The sequence below is a fragment of the Staurois parvus genome, unplaced genomic scaffold, assembly GCF_062004578.1.
Source record: "Staurois parvus isolate SC_StPar_1 unplaced genomic scaffold, SC_StPar_1.0 ptg001621l, whole genome shotgun sequence".
NCBI lineage: Eukaryota > Metazoa > Chordata > Amphibia > Anura > Ranidae > Staurois > Staurois parvus.
The window spans coordinates 505,915-521,164 of record NW_028319417.1 but is presented as its reverse complement, the minus strand read 5'-3'; the positions used below and the strand labels follow the sequence as shown (position 1 = coordinate 521,164).

Below are 15,250 nucleotides of genomic sequence, written 5' to 3'. Positions count from 1 at the left end.
ATATAGCAAGGAAACATCCCAATCCAGGAAAGAGACATCCCCATATAGAAGAGAGATATCCTTTATATAGCAAAGAAACATCCCAATCCAGCAGAAAGACATCCCTACACAGTAAAAAGACAGCCCAATCCAGCAAAGACATCTTCATATAGCAAGGAGACATGCCAATCCAGCAAAGAGACAGCCCCATCCAGCAAAGAGACAGCCCAACCCAGCAAAGAGACAATCCCATTCAGCTAAGAGCATCCAAATCCAGCAAAGAAGCATTTCAATCCAGCAAAGAGATAGCTCTATATAGCAAAGAGACGGCTCAATCCACCAGAGAGATGGCCCAATCCAGCAAATATTCATTCCCTTATAGAAAAGAGATGGCCCAATCCAGCAAAGACACATCCCAATTCAGCAAAGAGACTGCTCCATATAGCAAAGAGATGGCCCAATCCAGCAATGAGACAGCTCAATCCAGCAAAGAGACATCCCACATACAGCAAAGAGATATCCCAATCCAGTAAAGAGACAGCTCCATATAACAAAGAGACAGCACAATCCAAAGAGATAGCCCAATCCAGCATAGAGACATCCCCATATAGCAAATATGGCCCTATCCAGCACAGAGAAGGCTCCATATAGAAAAGAGATGGCCAATTGAAGAGACAGTTGCATATAGCAAAGAGACATCCCAACCCAGCAAAGAGACATCCCAACCCAGCAAAGAAACATCTCAACCCAGCAAAGGGACAGCCCAACACAGCAAAGAGACAGCTCCATACAGCAAAGAGATGGCCCAATCCAGCAAAGAGACATCCCAATCCAGCAAAGAGACAACTCCATATAGCAAAGAGATGGCCCAATCTAGTGAAGAGACAGTTGCATATAGCAAAGAGACATCCCAATCCGGTGCAGGGACATCCCAACCTAACCTGACCTGATGTAGAGCCAGTGTACACATCAGAACTGCTTCACTCCCCATACAAGTCAATGGAAATGAAAAAAGCAGTTTGAAGTGGTTTGATGAAGGAGGTCAATGACTGGTCAGAAGGAGGTCAACTGCACTTCAACCACCTCTTCTGGAACCAAATCCCTCTGTCTCTCTTTCCTCCTCAATTCTCCCTCTTCTATGTGTGATGTTTAGACCTCTATATAAAACATACGTGTGAACTACCAAATTTTTTTTACTGTGTTAATATATTCATCATCCTGTAAATTACTGCATCTGTCATTTTGAAAAGGAAAAGTGAAAATAATGGTAAATCACATGGATTTGCATATTAAAACTGAACTTAAAGATTTCATAATTTTTAGATAGATGATTTCCAAAAAATTAACTCTAAGGGGCTCATGTATAGAAAAAAAAATTACACATATGCCCAGTTACAGCGCATTTATTCTGTGCAAATGGGTCATGTCCATTGAATGTTATTAGTCTATTTCCTGTGCTGCAGGCATGTTTTTCATTGATTTAAAATAGAAAACACTAGGGTTGCACTGATACCAATACTGGCATTGGTGCCGACACCAAGTATTTGCACGAGTGCAAATGCTCCAATACCTGAAACCGATACCTTTGCGGTACGATTTGAGCCCATACAAAATAAAAGGACTCAAATCGCACTGCAAAGAATCGCATATGATTTGAACAGGAATGCAGTGCGATTCTTGTCCAAATCTCATGTAGTTTCCTGCACCGCTCCTGTGTGAACCCAGGATTGTCATAGTTAGAGATGAGCGAATTTCTCAAAAATTTGATTCGGCTGATTCGGCAAATTCCAGTATGAAATTCGATTCGATGCGAATTTCTTCGCTACGAAGTTAACTTATTAAAAGGGTTTCTAGGCTTCAGAGAGCCTTTAAATTAGTGCAGAACACTGTACCTTTAATTTAAATGCCCTTGGAGATGAGGAAGGAGAAGGAGAAGGAGAAGAAGGAGAAGGATGAGAAGAAGGAGAAGGATGAGAAGAAGGAGAAGGATGAGAAGAAGGAGAAGGATGAGAAGAAGGAGAAGGAGAAGGATGAGAAGAAGGAGAAGGATGAGAAGAAGGAGAAGAAGAAGGAGAAGGATGAGAAGAAGGAGAAGGAGAAGGATGAGAAGAAGGAGAAGGAGAAGGATGAGAAGAAGGAGAAGGAGAAGGATGAGAAGATGGAGAAGGAGAAGGATGAGAAGAAGGAGAAGGAGAAGGATGAGAAGAAGGAGAAGGAGAAGGATGAGAAGAAGGAGAAGGAGAAGGATGAGAAGAAGGAGAAGGATGAGAAGCAGGATGAGAAGAAGGATGAGAAGAAGGAGAAGGATGAGAAGAAGGATGAGAAGAAGGAGAAGGATGAGAAGAAGGAGAAGGATGAGAAGAAGGAGAAGGATGAGAAGAAGGAGAAGGAGAAGCAGAAGGAGAAGGATGAGAAGAAGGAGAAGGAGAAGGATGAGAAGATGGAGAAGGAGAAGGATGAGAAGAAGGAGAAGGAGAAGGATGAGAAGAAGGAGAAGGAGAAGGATGAGAAGAAGGAGAAGGAGAAGGATGAGAAGAAGGAGAAGGAGAAGGAGAAGGATGAGAAGAAGGAGAAGGAGAAGGATGAGAAGATGGAGAAGGAGAAGGATGAGAAGAAGGAGAAGGATGAGAAGGAGAAGGATGAGAAGAAGGATGAGAAGAAGGATGAGAAGAAGGAGAAGGATGAGAAGAAGGAGAAGGATGAGAAGAAGGAGAAGGATGAGAAGAAGGATGAGAAGAAGGAGAAGGATGAGAAGAAGGACAGTTCTGTGACAGTTTCTGTCTATTTCTGACAGTTCTGGGACATTCACTCCATACAGCGGTTTCAACCGCTGTATGGAGGGAATGTCATAGAACTGTCAGAAATAGACTATTAATGACAGTTCTGGGACATTACTTCCATACAGCGGTTGAAACATTGTATCTATTTGTTTCCATAAATGGATCCATTTATGGAAACAAATAGATACAATGTTTCAACCGCTGTATGGAAGGAATGTCCCAGAACTGTCATAAATAGTCTATTTCTGACAATTCTGGGACATTCCCTCCATACAGCGGTTTCCGGCAAAAAGTGTATGTGCAGAGTTCCTCTATTCTGCAGATACACTTAGAGGAGCTCTGCAGATACACTTAGAGGAGCTCTGCACATACACTTTTTGCCGGCTTGGAATTATTCTTATTTTCATCCTACTTCTTCTTCTTCTTCTTCTTCATCCTCATCCTCTTCTTCTTCTTCTGAGGATGAGGATGAGGATGAAGAAGAAGAAGAAGAAGAAGAAGTAGGATGAAAATAAGATTAATTCCAAGCCGGCAAAAAGTGTATGTGCAGAGCTCCTCTAAGTGTATCTGCAGAGCTCCTCTAAGTGTATCTGCAGAATAGAGGAACTCTGCACATACACTTTTTGCAGGCTTGGAATTATTCTTATTTTCATCCTACTTCTTCTTCTTCTTCTTCTTCATCCTCATCCTCATCCTCTTCTTCTGAGGATGAGGATGTAGAAGAAGAAGAAGTAGGATGAAAATAAGAATTCCAAACCGGCAAAAAGTGTATGTGCAGAGTTCCTCTATTTCTGACAGTTCTCTGACAGCTTCTTCACATGTACAGCGGTTGAAACATCTGTATCCTAAATGGAAACTAATAGATACAATGTTTCAACCGCTTTACATGTGTTCCTTCTGTCAGAGAACTGTCAGAAATAGCGGAGCTCACTGCAGGGACACTTTTGCCGGCTGATCGGGAAATATTCGATTTGCGCACCCGAAGTAGGCAAAATATTTCCTGAAATTCGACTCGAATTCCGGTTCGCCTGGTTCGATTCGCTCATCTCTAGTCATAGTGACTTCAGCCTGGGTTCACACAGGAGCGGTGCGGGAAATCACATGAGATTCGGACAAGAATTTCACAGCATTATGATTCTTTTCAGTGCGATTTGAAACCATTCATTTTGTATGGGCTCATTGGTATTGGTACTCGCGAGTACTTGACAGAAAGTGTCGGTACTCGTTGGCAAAGAAATGTATTGGCGCAACCCTAGAAAATACTGTATGTGGCCACGGGATGTCACAAAGTACCTTATGAAGTTGTGATGCTCACAGGAAAGAAATTGCTAAATGGCTATTATGTAGGTAAGAATAACCACGTTGACCAAGGGAGGACTGGGAACCGTTGGCATTGAGGGCAAACACAACCATGGCAGAGTCAGAATTCTATGGGCTAAAGAAAGTGTATACCTCAGTGTGCCATGGTGTTACATTGCTTGACTTGGGGAAATGTTAGGTGCTCCTAAAGATCATGAGTTTTAGAGACACACCTTTACATCTTTCAGCATCTGCCCATGAAGGTTCCCAAGCATCCAAACCAGGGTATATCTAGAAGTCGTAACATTTTGGTGGGCTTGTTCTGTAATGTTAGACAATGTAAATACATTTTCTGGCTTGGCAAAGCTACTTATTTATTGCAAGTACTTACATAGCACCGTCAATTTAAGCAGCACTTTACACGTGTATATATATTGTACATTCACATCAGTCCCTAACCCTCAAGGGGCGTACAATCTAAGGTCCCTAACTCACATTCATACATACTAGGACCAATTTTAGACAGGAACCAGTTAACCTACCAGCATGTCTTTGGAATGTGGGAAGAAACCGGAGTACCTGGAGGAAACGCACGCAGGCACAGAGAGAACATGCAAACTCCAGGCGGGTGGTGTCGTGGTTGGGATTCGAACCAACGACCCTAGCGCTGCCAGGCGGAAGTGCTAATCATTTACTGTGCTACCCACTTCAACAGAATGGAAGAATGGACTGGGAACCCTTGGAACTGGGGCAAACACAACCAAGTCACCATGGTAGAGTACCATGGTAACCACCATGGTAGGAACAGATTTCTATGGGCTAAAGTGTACAACACAGGGTGGTTGATTTACTAAAACTGGAGAGTGCAAAATCTGGTGCAGCTCTGCAAAGAAACCAATCAGTTTCCAGGTTTTTTTCCTTGTCATAGCTTAATTGAACAGGCTGACGTTAGAAGCTGATTGGCTACCATACACAGCTGCACCCAGGGGTAAACTGACAGCTCATGGGTCCCCTGGGCAATAGGGGATCATGGGGCCCCCGTGTCTTTGCCCAAACTCAAAAAAGCCTGTGAAAAAGGTACCAGGGGCATCTCATGGGACCCTCTACTGACCCCGGGCCCTCGGGCAGTGCCCAAGTTTCCAAATGGTCAGTCCGCCCCTGGCTGCACCAGGTTGTGAGTGTTCCTGTTTTAGTAAATCAACCCCAATGTGTGCTATGGTGTTTCATTGATTGACATGGTGAAAACTGGGTGTTCCTATAGAGTATGGTTTATTGTAACACACGTCTTCACAACTTCCAGCATCTGTTTGTAAAGGTTCTCAAGAACCTAGGTCATGGTATATCTAGAAGTCATAACATTCAACTGGACTTGTTCTGTCATTTTAAATACATCTCGTAGCAGAGTAACAGGTTACAGAATAGGAACTGTCAACAACCGTAGGTGCTGTGCTGATAGAGGTCTGACTGTGATGATGGAAGTTCTATGGATGTGTTGCTCAAACACCAGCAAGCCCGTCATGGCCCCACTCCTGTTGTAGGTAGATATGTAATGCCCAGCACCTACAATCTGATTGAGGTCAGACATGTAAAGGATGTCCACTAAAGCTGGTCATGCATGGTTCAGTTTAGGGGCGGACTGACAACTCATGGGGCCCCCGGGCAATAGGGGATCATGGGGCCCCTGTGTCCTTGCCCAAACTCAAAAAAGCCTATGAAAAAGGTACCAGGGGCATCTCATGGGGCCCCCTACTGACCCCGGGCCCTCGGGCAGTGCCCGAGTTTCCAAATGGTCAGTCCGCCCCTGGTTCAGTTTTTTTTTTGTTCAGTTGGTGGGCTGAAGGAATTAAAATTGATCAATTTCCCAATCCACACATTCAGTGTCGATACAGGAATCCTTTCCACTGTGTCATTGCATTCTGACAGTGGGACTCCCCTGCCATCAGAATACATTGATCAGCACTGCAGCTAATTGGCTGTTAGCACTACCAACAAGACTGTTCATGAGAAGTCTATAGTCAGGTTGACTTCTCATTAACAGGAATGGCCATAAATGGATCAAAATGTGGCCATGTATGGCCAGCTTTAGTGCCCTCAACCAAATATTTCTCACTTGTATTGGCTCAGCGGACAAATACCTCCTTTCCCTCAGCCTAGGCATCCCCAGCCTATAGGCACACACAAACTATACCTGATGGTAAATCTAGCACCAGAAAACACGCTTTTATTTGGGGCTGCTGAAATCATTAAATCACAATTGAACCTGTAGTTTAAAATACCTAAATACATTCAAAGGGCATAAAAAAGGTGTTCAATGCCTTGCAGTTCTTTTCTTTCTAAAGTAGACACAGCCTGATTAGAAAAGCCTGCCTCTTGCCTGCAGCTTCAAGGTGGGACCTTTGTTCTCTGTGGAGGAGTAGTGGTCTGAGACAGACCAGCCTGCGGTTTTGGCTCTGGCACAGCGGGGAGGATGTCAGACCTTTTCAAAAGAGGCCCCCACAGAGAGCAAGGGTCCTTCTCTCCAGAATGCAGGCATGGAACAGGCTTTACTTCTCTAGATTTGGCTGCTTTCTAAAGAAAACAAACTGTAAACCTTTGAGCACCTTTTTTTAGATGCACTTTAAGGGTCCTTTCACAGGGGGCGGACCTGTTTGGTGGATCCGCTTGCTCGCTCTCCTCAATGGGTGGTCGGATAAAAACCGACCACCTGTCCTTTTTCTTCGGACTCGATCTGACAGACGGAAGGGGAATTGGATCCCCATCCTTCCCTTTTTGGCGGATCAGATCGGATAGAGGAGTATGGAGGTTCTGATTGGGTCAGCCTGAAAAACAGGCAGGCGGGCCCGACTGGAACATCTGTTTGAAAGAGCCCTTTATGTATTTCGCTTTCAGTTCGGTATTTCAGTTTGGTTGGGTTTTAAGACACAGAGACATGAACAGGTTATTTCGTAACCTAAGAGACAGGACGTGAACAGTAAACCACCGCATGAGATGATTTCATCCTTTCTATGAACCCTCCCATTATGCATGTGACATGAAAACAATAAAACAAATAGGCATGCAGTAATGGCAGAACTTTGGAGCAGAAATACTTTTCTCCTTTTATCGTTCCTGTGTATAGCGTCAGGTGAGTACTCTCTTTGCTAATTTTATTCTACTGTTTTATATTATATTATATTACATAAATATTTGCTGTGTCTCAATTCACTGAAAGTAAATCTTTGCACTGGGTTCATGACTGTACTCTGTACGGTCTTCAACCTGGATATACCAGGTACTTCTGGGCACTTGGACCCACTCCGTTCCTCCATTTGACAGTACTTGAATTTGGAAATCAGCCACTTGCTACACAGAAAGAATACTGACCCATGTGTAATCCTTCAGTGCTGGCCACTGGATCATGTGACTCATTCCTTTCCTTAATACAGCCTTTCTCAATCTTTCTAACATGGAGGAACCCTTGAAATAACTTTATGGTCCCAGGGAACCCTTGCTAATAATATGTCTACAGCTCACAGTACGTTAGCTTTCGATTAACTGGAACAGTTATGGTCATTGGAAAGAATCCCCCCTTACAGATAGCTGCAAAGATAATTGTTGTTAGTGGTTACTTATGTAGCACCCTGTTAGTTAGCTGGGGGGCGCTCTAGTTCAGTTGGTAGCTAGGAGGGCTGAGTAGCAGCCTGGGTGGGATGGCTAGCAGGGGGTCAACTTTGATTCAGAGCTGAAAGGTTCTGCAGACCAGCCCTCTGGAATTTACCCTTCTTCTAGAACTTTGGATAAAGGTCTAGAAAAAGTGGGCAGATTTGAGGAGTGGCTGGTCTGTACTCTGGTACAGCTGGTTACTACAGCCATGCTGCCATTATGACCAGGGAATTTCAGAGTGCAGAAAATGCTGTCTGTGATCAGGCTGTGTATCTACAGTTCAGGGATGGGAGCTATGCTGAGTGCCCTGCCAGGAGTCACCTCTGTCCTCTCTCCTTGCAGTGATGACCGTGTCCTCTATCCCTCCAGCGGTGACCCCTGTCCTCTCTCCTCCCAGTGGAGACCCCTGTCTTCTCTCCTTCCAGTGGAGACCCTATCCTTTATCCCTCCAGCGGTGACCCCTATCTTCTCTTCTGCCAGCGATGACCCCTGTCTCCTCTCCTTCCAGCGGTGACCATGTCCTCTATCCTCCCAACAGTGACCCTGTCCTCTATCTTCCCAGTGGTGACCCCTGTCCTCTATCCTTCCAGCAGCGATCCCTGTCCTCTATCCTTCCAGCAGCGATCCCTGTCCACTCTCCTTCCAGCAGTGAACCCTGTCCTCTCTCTGCTGCCAGCGGTGACCCCTGTCCTCTCTCTGCTGCCAGCGGTGACACCAGTCCTCTGCCTTGCCAGATTTAGTCCTTGTCCTCTGCCCTACGAATCCCCAGTACAATGCCTTGCCAATTCCTGTGCACTCCCCTGCTGACCCCTGTACGCTGTCCTAAAAACCAATAGCCCAGGTACACTAACCTACAAACTGCTGATAATATCCTCTGCCTTACTGGCCCCCTGTACATTGCCCTGCTGACTTCTCATCCTCTGCCCCCCTGACATTTTTTACTGCACCCCTTCATCAGACAAGTTGGATCCTGCCCTGCATCAAATGCAGGTCAGCAAAATCCCATTAACTTTAATTGGGTCATATACAGTATATGGCAGTTCAATGCATTTAAAACTGCTTTGTGATGCACTGTGGTTCAGCTTAGTACACCTGAAGGGGACAGGTGCAGCTCCCAACCACACAGCAGGCAGACTGCCAAAGTCTATGATGGGGTCTGGATGGGGCTGAATGCTGTACCGAGTGAAATCAGCATTTGGGCCCTATCCATTCAGGGACAAAGCTCTGGAACATAGTTCTTCTTTCAGTGATGAGGTTCTGGAACACAGGTCTTTTTCATTCAGGGATGAATTTCTGACATGCAGGTCTTCTGTAATCAGGGATAAGGTTCTGGAACTCAGGTCTTCCGCATACAGAGAGAAGATTCTGGAATGCAGATCTTCTGCATTCAGGGAGAAGGTTCTAGTATGCAGTTATTCTGCGTTCAGGGATGAGGTTCTAGAATACAGGTATTCTGCATTCAGGAACCTAGGTCATCTGCATGTAGTAATGAGGTTCTGGAACATAGGTCCTCTGCATTTTATGAGGTTCTGGAACCCAGGATATCTGCATGTAGAGATGAGGTTCTGGAACACAGGTCTTCTTCATTCAGGGATGAGGTTCTGGAGTGCAGGTCTTCTGCCTTCAGTGATGAGGTTCTAGAATGCAGGTCTTCTGCATTCAGGGAGAAGGTTCTAGAATGCAGTTATTCTGCGTTCAGGGATGAGGTTCTAGAATACAGGTATTCTGCATTCAAGGTTAAGGTCCTAGAATGCAGGTATTCTGTGTTCAGGGATGAGTTTTTAGCATGCAGGTATTCTGCATTCAGGGATAAGATTTTGGAATGCAGGTCTTCTGCATTCCAGGACCTCAATCCAGAACAGGGGCTGACTGACAACTCATGGGGCCCCCGGGCAATAGGGGATCATGGGGCCCCTGTGTCCTTGCCCAAACTCAAAAAAGCCTATGAAAAAGGTACCAGGGGCATCTCATGGGGCCCCCTACTGACCCCGGGCCCTCCAAATGGTCTGTCCACCCCTGTTCCAGAATGAACAAGCTCTTAACACCAATGCCATTTTGTGCAGTGCCCAGCCCTGTCCAGCCAAAGCCTCCCATAGACTTTAGCAGCCTTTTAGCACCTAGGCTGTAAGGTGCACCTGTCCCTCCCAGGTGCACTAAGGCCTAAAAGGGGCCATTAAGGTGCATTTGACCTGCAGGCAGAGCAGGTCAAGCTCAGCCTTTTCTCTTAAAATGTAGCCTTTCCATTCCAAGACAGGTGAATGCATTCAAATTGAAAACACAGCGTTTGGTTAGAACACCCGTCGACATAAGCCCGTATGCAAGCTGCGGGGGTGACTCAATGGGGAGATGGGCAACAGTGGATCAGGGAAGGGGGGAACTTTACCCAGACACTCTCACTTTATCCTACATATAACAGTACACACGCCACGAGGTTTTGTTTCTACCTTGTATGTAAAATCACTAATAGGTAGACCCTGAAAACATATGCTTAGCTGGAAGTGTCCAGACAGGTGAATTTACTAAACTTATCATTTTTGTCTGACGGACTAATCGCAGTTTCCTGCAGATCTACACATTTCTTACTTCTCTAAAACTGACACATGGCACAGATAGGACAGTAAAAGTAACCATGACCCAGTTTTAACCATTGAAAAATGAACACTCAGAATCTACAGCATTGGTAGACGAGGGGAGTTGGAGAGCCAAGTCTTCCTGATATAGAGACCACTGTGTCCTTGTACTGTGCCCTTCTGTCCCCCCGTACTGTGCTCTGCTGCCCCCCCAACTGTTCCTGATTCCCCATACTGTTCCCTCCTGACCTCCTGTACTTGCCCTCCTTATCCCATTGTACTATGACATCCTGACCCCCCACAATGTGCCCTCCTGACCCCCTGTACTTTCCCTCCTGATCCCCTTGTACTATGACATCCTGACCCCCCACACTGTGCCCTCCTGACCCCCTGTACTTGCCCTCCTGATCCCCTTGTACTATGACATCCTGATCCCCCACACTGTGCCCTCCTGACCCCCCCACTTCCCCCTCCTGGCCCCCTGTATTGTGCCATGCTAACCCCCACATTGTGCCCTCATGACTGTCCTATACTGTGCCTTCCTGACTTCCACACTGCAGCCTCCTGACTGCCCACAGTGTGCCCTACTAACCCTCCTGTACTATGCCCCCCTACCCCCTGTACTATGCCCCCTGACTCCCCTACTGTGCCCATCTGACCCTTGTACTATGCCCTGTTGCCCCCCATACTGTCCCAGCTGATCCCCATACTGTGCACCGCTGAACCCTGTACTGTGCAATGCTGACCCCCCTGTACTGTGGCCTCCTGATCTCCCTGTACTGTGCACTGCTGGCTCCCCATATTTTGCCCTGCAGACCCCCTTGTGCCCTGCCCTGCTGACTCCTGTACTCTGCCCTGCTGACTCCTGTCTTCTGCCCTACTGACCCATCTCCAATACCCTGCTGATGCCCTGTTGACCTCCAGTCCTCTCCCCTGCTGACCTCTGTCTACCACCCTACTGACCCCCTGTACACTGCCCTACATCCTACTGACCACTGTACACTGAGCTACATACTATTGACTACTGTACACTTCCCTTCATCTTTATGATCACTGTAAGCTGCCCACCTTCTTACTGACCTCTGTACACTGCCCTACATACTACTGTCCCCTGGACCCCTCCCTATATCCTACTAACCACTGTAAATTGCCCACCTTCTTACTGACCTCTGTACACTGCCCTACATACTACTGACCCCTGGACCCCTCCCTATATCCTGCTAACCACTGTAAACTGCCCAACTTCTTACTGACCTCTGTACACTGCCCCACATAATACTGACCCCTGGACACTGCCCTACATAATACTGACCCCTGGACACTGCCCTACATACTACTGACCCCTAGACACTGCCCTACATCCTTTTAACCTCTGGACACTGCCCTACATTCTACTGACCTCCGTAAACTGTCCTACATACTACTGACCTCTGAACACTGCCAGACATCCTACTGACCTGTGTACATTGCCCTACATACTATTAACCCCTGGACACTGCCCTACATCCTACTGACATCCCTACACTGCCCTACATACTGTTGACCCTATACTATGGTGTAGCAGGAAACGGTTATTTCCAACACACAAAATGCGGAAGAAAAAAGTGGGGATTTCCATTCAGCACACAGCCGGGGATTTCCATTTTAGGTTTGCTGTATGTTTTTACTTAGGACTCTTTACTGCCACCTGGGGGATATTTAACATAATGGTGCCGAATAGAGAGATAAGGGTGATCCTAGGAAATAAACATATTGGGCAAAATATGGTGCAAATTCATGGCAGCTGTGCGAATAATTGACGTATTTACACCCTGAACATTTTAAACAAAGACCCCCATAGGTATGTTTGTGCTCCTTTAACATAAAAGGCGGTCCAGTGTTGATACCACTATTGTGAGCTGACATAGAAAAAAAATGTAACCTAATATGGACAGGAGTTACTTTGGTTCTCACAGACTTGGGGTACCACTCAGCACCCTCAAAAAGGGGAACATATTGCTACCATCTGACAGAGGATAGCAAAAGCTCTTGTCACCAGAGGGGCCATACTACAGCAAAACCTCAGAGGAGCTAAGGGTTCCTTACCAGTAAGGGTTCCTCAACATAGATGAAGAATACTCCTTACATTGGTGGTTAGTGGGAAGAATGCTCCTTACATTGGTGATCAGTGAGAAGAATGTCCCTTACATTGGTGATCAGTGAGAAGAATGCTCCTTACATTGGTGGTCGGTGGGAAGAATACTCCTTACATTGGTGATCAGTGATAAGAACGCTCCTTACATTGGTGGTCAGTGGGAAGAATGTCCCTTACATTGGTGATCAGTGGGAAGAATGTTCCTTACATTGGTGGTCAGTGGGAAGAATGTTCCTTACATTGGTGGTCAGTGGGAAGAATGTTCCTTACATTGGGGGTCAGTGGGAAGAATGCCCCTTACATTGGTGGTCAGTGGGAAGAATGCCCCTTACATTGGTGATCAGTGGGAAGAATGCCCCTTACATTGGTGGTCAGTGGGAAGAATGTCCCTTACATTGGTGATCAGTGGGAAGAATGTCCCTTACATTGGTGATCAGTGGGAAGAATGCTCCTTACATTGGTGATCAGTGAGAAGAATGCTCCTTACATTGGGGGTTAGTGGCAAGAATGCTCCCTACATTGGTGATCAGTGGGAAGAATGCCCCTTACATTGGTGATCAGTGGGAAGAATGCCCCTTACATTGGTGATCAGTGGGAAGAATGCCCCTTACATTGGAGATCAGTGGGAAGAATGCTCCTTACATTGGTGATCAGTGAGAAGAATGTTCCTTACATTGGTGATCAGTGAGAAGAATGTCCCTTACATTGGTGATCAGTGGGAAGAATGTCCCTTACATTGGGGGTTAGTGGGAAGAATGTCCCTTACATTGGTGATCAGTGAGAAGAATGCTCCCTACATTGGTGATCAGTGGGAAGAATGCTCCATACATTGGTGATCAGTGGGAAGAATGCTCCTTACATTGGTGGTCAGTGGGAAGAATGCTCCTTACATTGGTGGTCCGTGGGAAGAATGTCCCTTACATTGGTGATCAGTGGGAAGAATGTCCCTTACATTGGTGATCAGTGGGAAGAATGTTCCTTACATTGGGGGTCAGTGGGAAGAATGTCCCTTACATTGGGGGTCAGTGGGAAGAATGTCCCTTACATTGGTGATCAGTGAGAAGAATGTCTCCCTTACAGAAAGAAAGTGTTCATTGCTCAAGGAACTTTAGGGCTCCATGGACCCCAGGTTGATAATGGCCAATATAAAGGACCAAGTAAAACCATATCAGTATGTGATTGACTTACTAAAGGAAAACAGATTGTTCACTTTGCAAAGGAATTTAGCCAGAGCTTAGTGAATGAGGTAGGGCTCTGCTGACGTGCATGTGATTGGGTATTCTTCACAAAGTGACATTTCCCCGCATTCACTAAGCTCTGGGGGAAAATCCCTTGTACACTGACCAACCTGCCTGACTTCAGTAGATCAACCTCTAGCTGCAACACTGTTCCCATCAGTCTCAGACCTCTGTATAGCTGATACATAATAATAAGTAATAATAATAAAATAAATACAATTACCATGTTACAGTGCAGCAGAAGGGAGCGCTCAATCCACATGGGGGAAATCTAGTGTTCTGGGATACAAAGATACATCCAGGACAGGGAAAACATACATGTTATAGTCCTTGTCACAGTGCTCAGTCTGCGAACTACAAGATAATGAGAACTCGAAATGTCCGTACTTGGTATTGATTACAGATCTTGGTTCCTCTTTCCTCTTCCTGGCAGTTTAACTGCCGTAGCCACACCCACCTTGAGAAACTTGTTCCGTCAGGCTGTAACAATGTAACATACCACAATGATCGTATTCTGCAATAAACTGGAAAAATAAAATCATACAGATGAATAGAGCAACTGTTAATGGGAAAAAAAAAACCCCATATACAATGTAGCTTAGTGAAACAAAGTGACGCTAAACAATGTCCTTATTCTCCAAAAATAGTATATATATATATATATATATATATATATATATATATATAAAATATGTATGTATATATATATGTGTGTGTGTATGTATATATATATATATATATATATGTGTGTGTGTATGTATATATATATATATATATATATGTGTGTGTGTGCTTTTGCATTTTCGGGTGGGGGCGGCCTTGGCTGTCAATCACTGGGTGCCGGCCGGTGATTACTTGCCGGCACCCGGTGATCACCGAGTATCTCCGTAACCTGTACGTAAACAACACAGATCTCTCCCCTGTCAGCTCCTACACACTGCTTTGTATGGCTCTGCATAGCAGTGTGCTTACCGTGAAGCACACAGTACACATAGTGAAACAGCACACAGTTAACCCTTTGATCACCCCTTATGTTAACCGCTTCCACCCAGTGCCATTAGTACAGTGTCAGTGCTTTTTATTAGCACTGATCACTGTTTTGGTGTCACTGGGGATGTCAGTAACACCAAGTCAGTTCCCTCCAGTGTCAGGATGCCCACCACAGTCCCACTATAAGTCGCTGATTGCCGCCATTACTAGTAAAAAATAAATTCCACTTATTATACCACCATTTGTAAACGCTATAACTTTCATGTAAATCAGAAATTTACATGTATTGGGATTTTTCTTTAGCAAAGACATGTCGCAGAGTACATTTTGGCCTAAATTTATGACGAAATTTTATTTTTTACATTTTTTTACTGGACATGTTTAATAGGTCTGTTGATGCCAGCGGGGATCTATTGTTGCTGGGGGTGTCAATTGTTGATGGGATGGGTCTACTGTTGACAGAGGGGTCTATTATTGTTGATTCCTGGAGGGCCTTTTGATTCTGGCTGAGGGGAGATCCGTTGTTGCTAGGGGAATCTATTGTTGCTGGAGGGGAATATATTGTTGCTGGAGGGGAATCTATTGTTGCTGAAGGGGAATCTATTGTTGCTGGAGGGG

General features: G+C 45.4%; 1 protein-coding gene across 2 annotated transcripts in view; it reads right to left on the bottom strand.

The window, feature by feature from the left end:
• The window catches only part of LOC149435044 (uncharacterized), a 29,543-nt gene extending 15,402 nt beyond the window's left edge, over window positions 1–14,141 (bottom strand). Inside the window, exon 1 of one of the 2 annotated variants that reach the window (XR_016308569.1) lies at window positions 13,866–14,077. The gene's annotated coding sequence lies outside the window, so the exon portion shown is untranslated. Of the gene's footprint in view, window positions 1–13,865 lie in introns of both variants that reach the window. The other variant, XM_089663077.1, reaches the window with a different exon arrangement.
• Window positions 14,142–15,250: the final 1,109 nt, after the last annotated feature.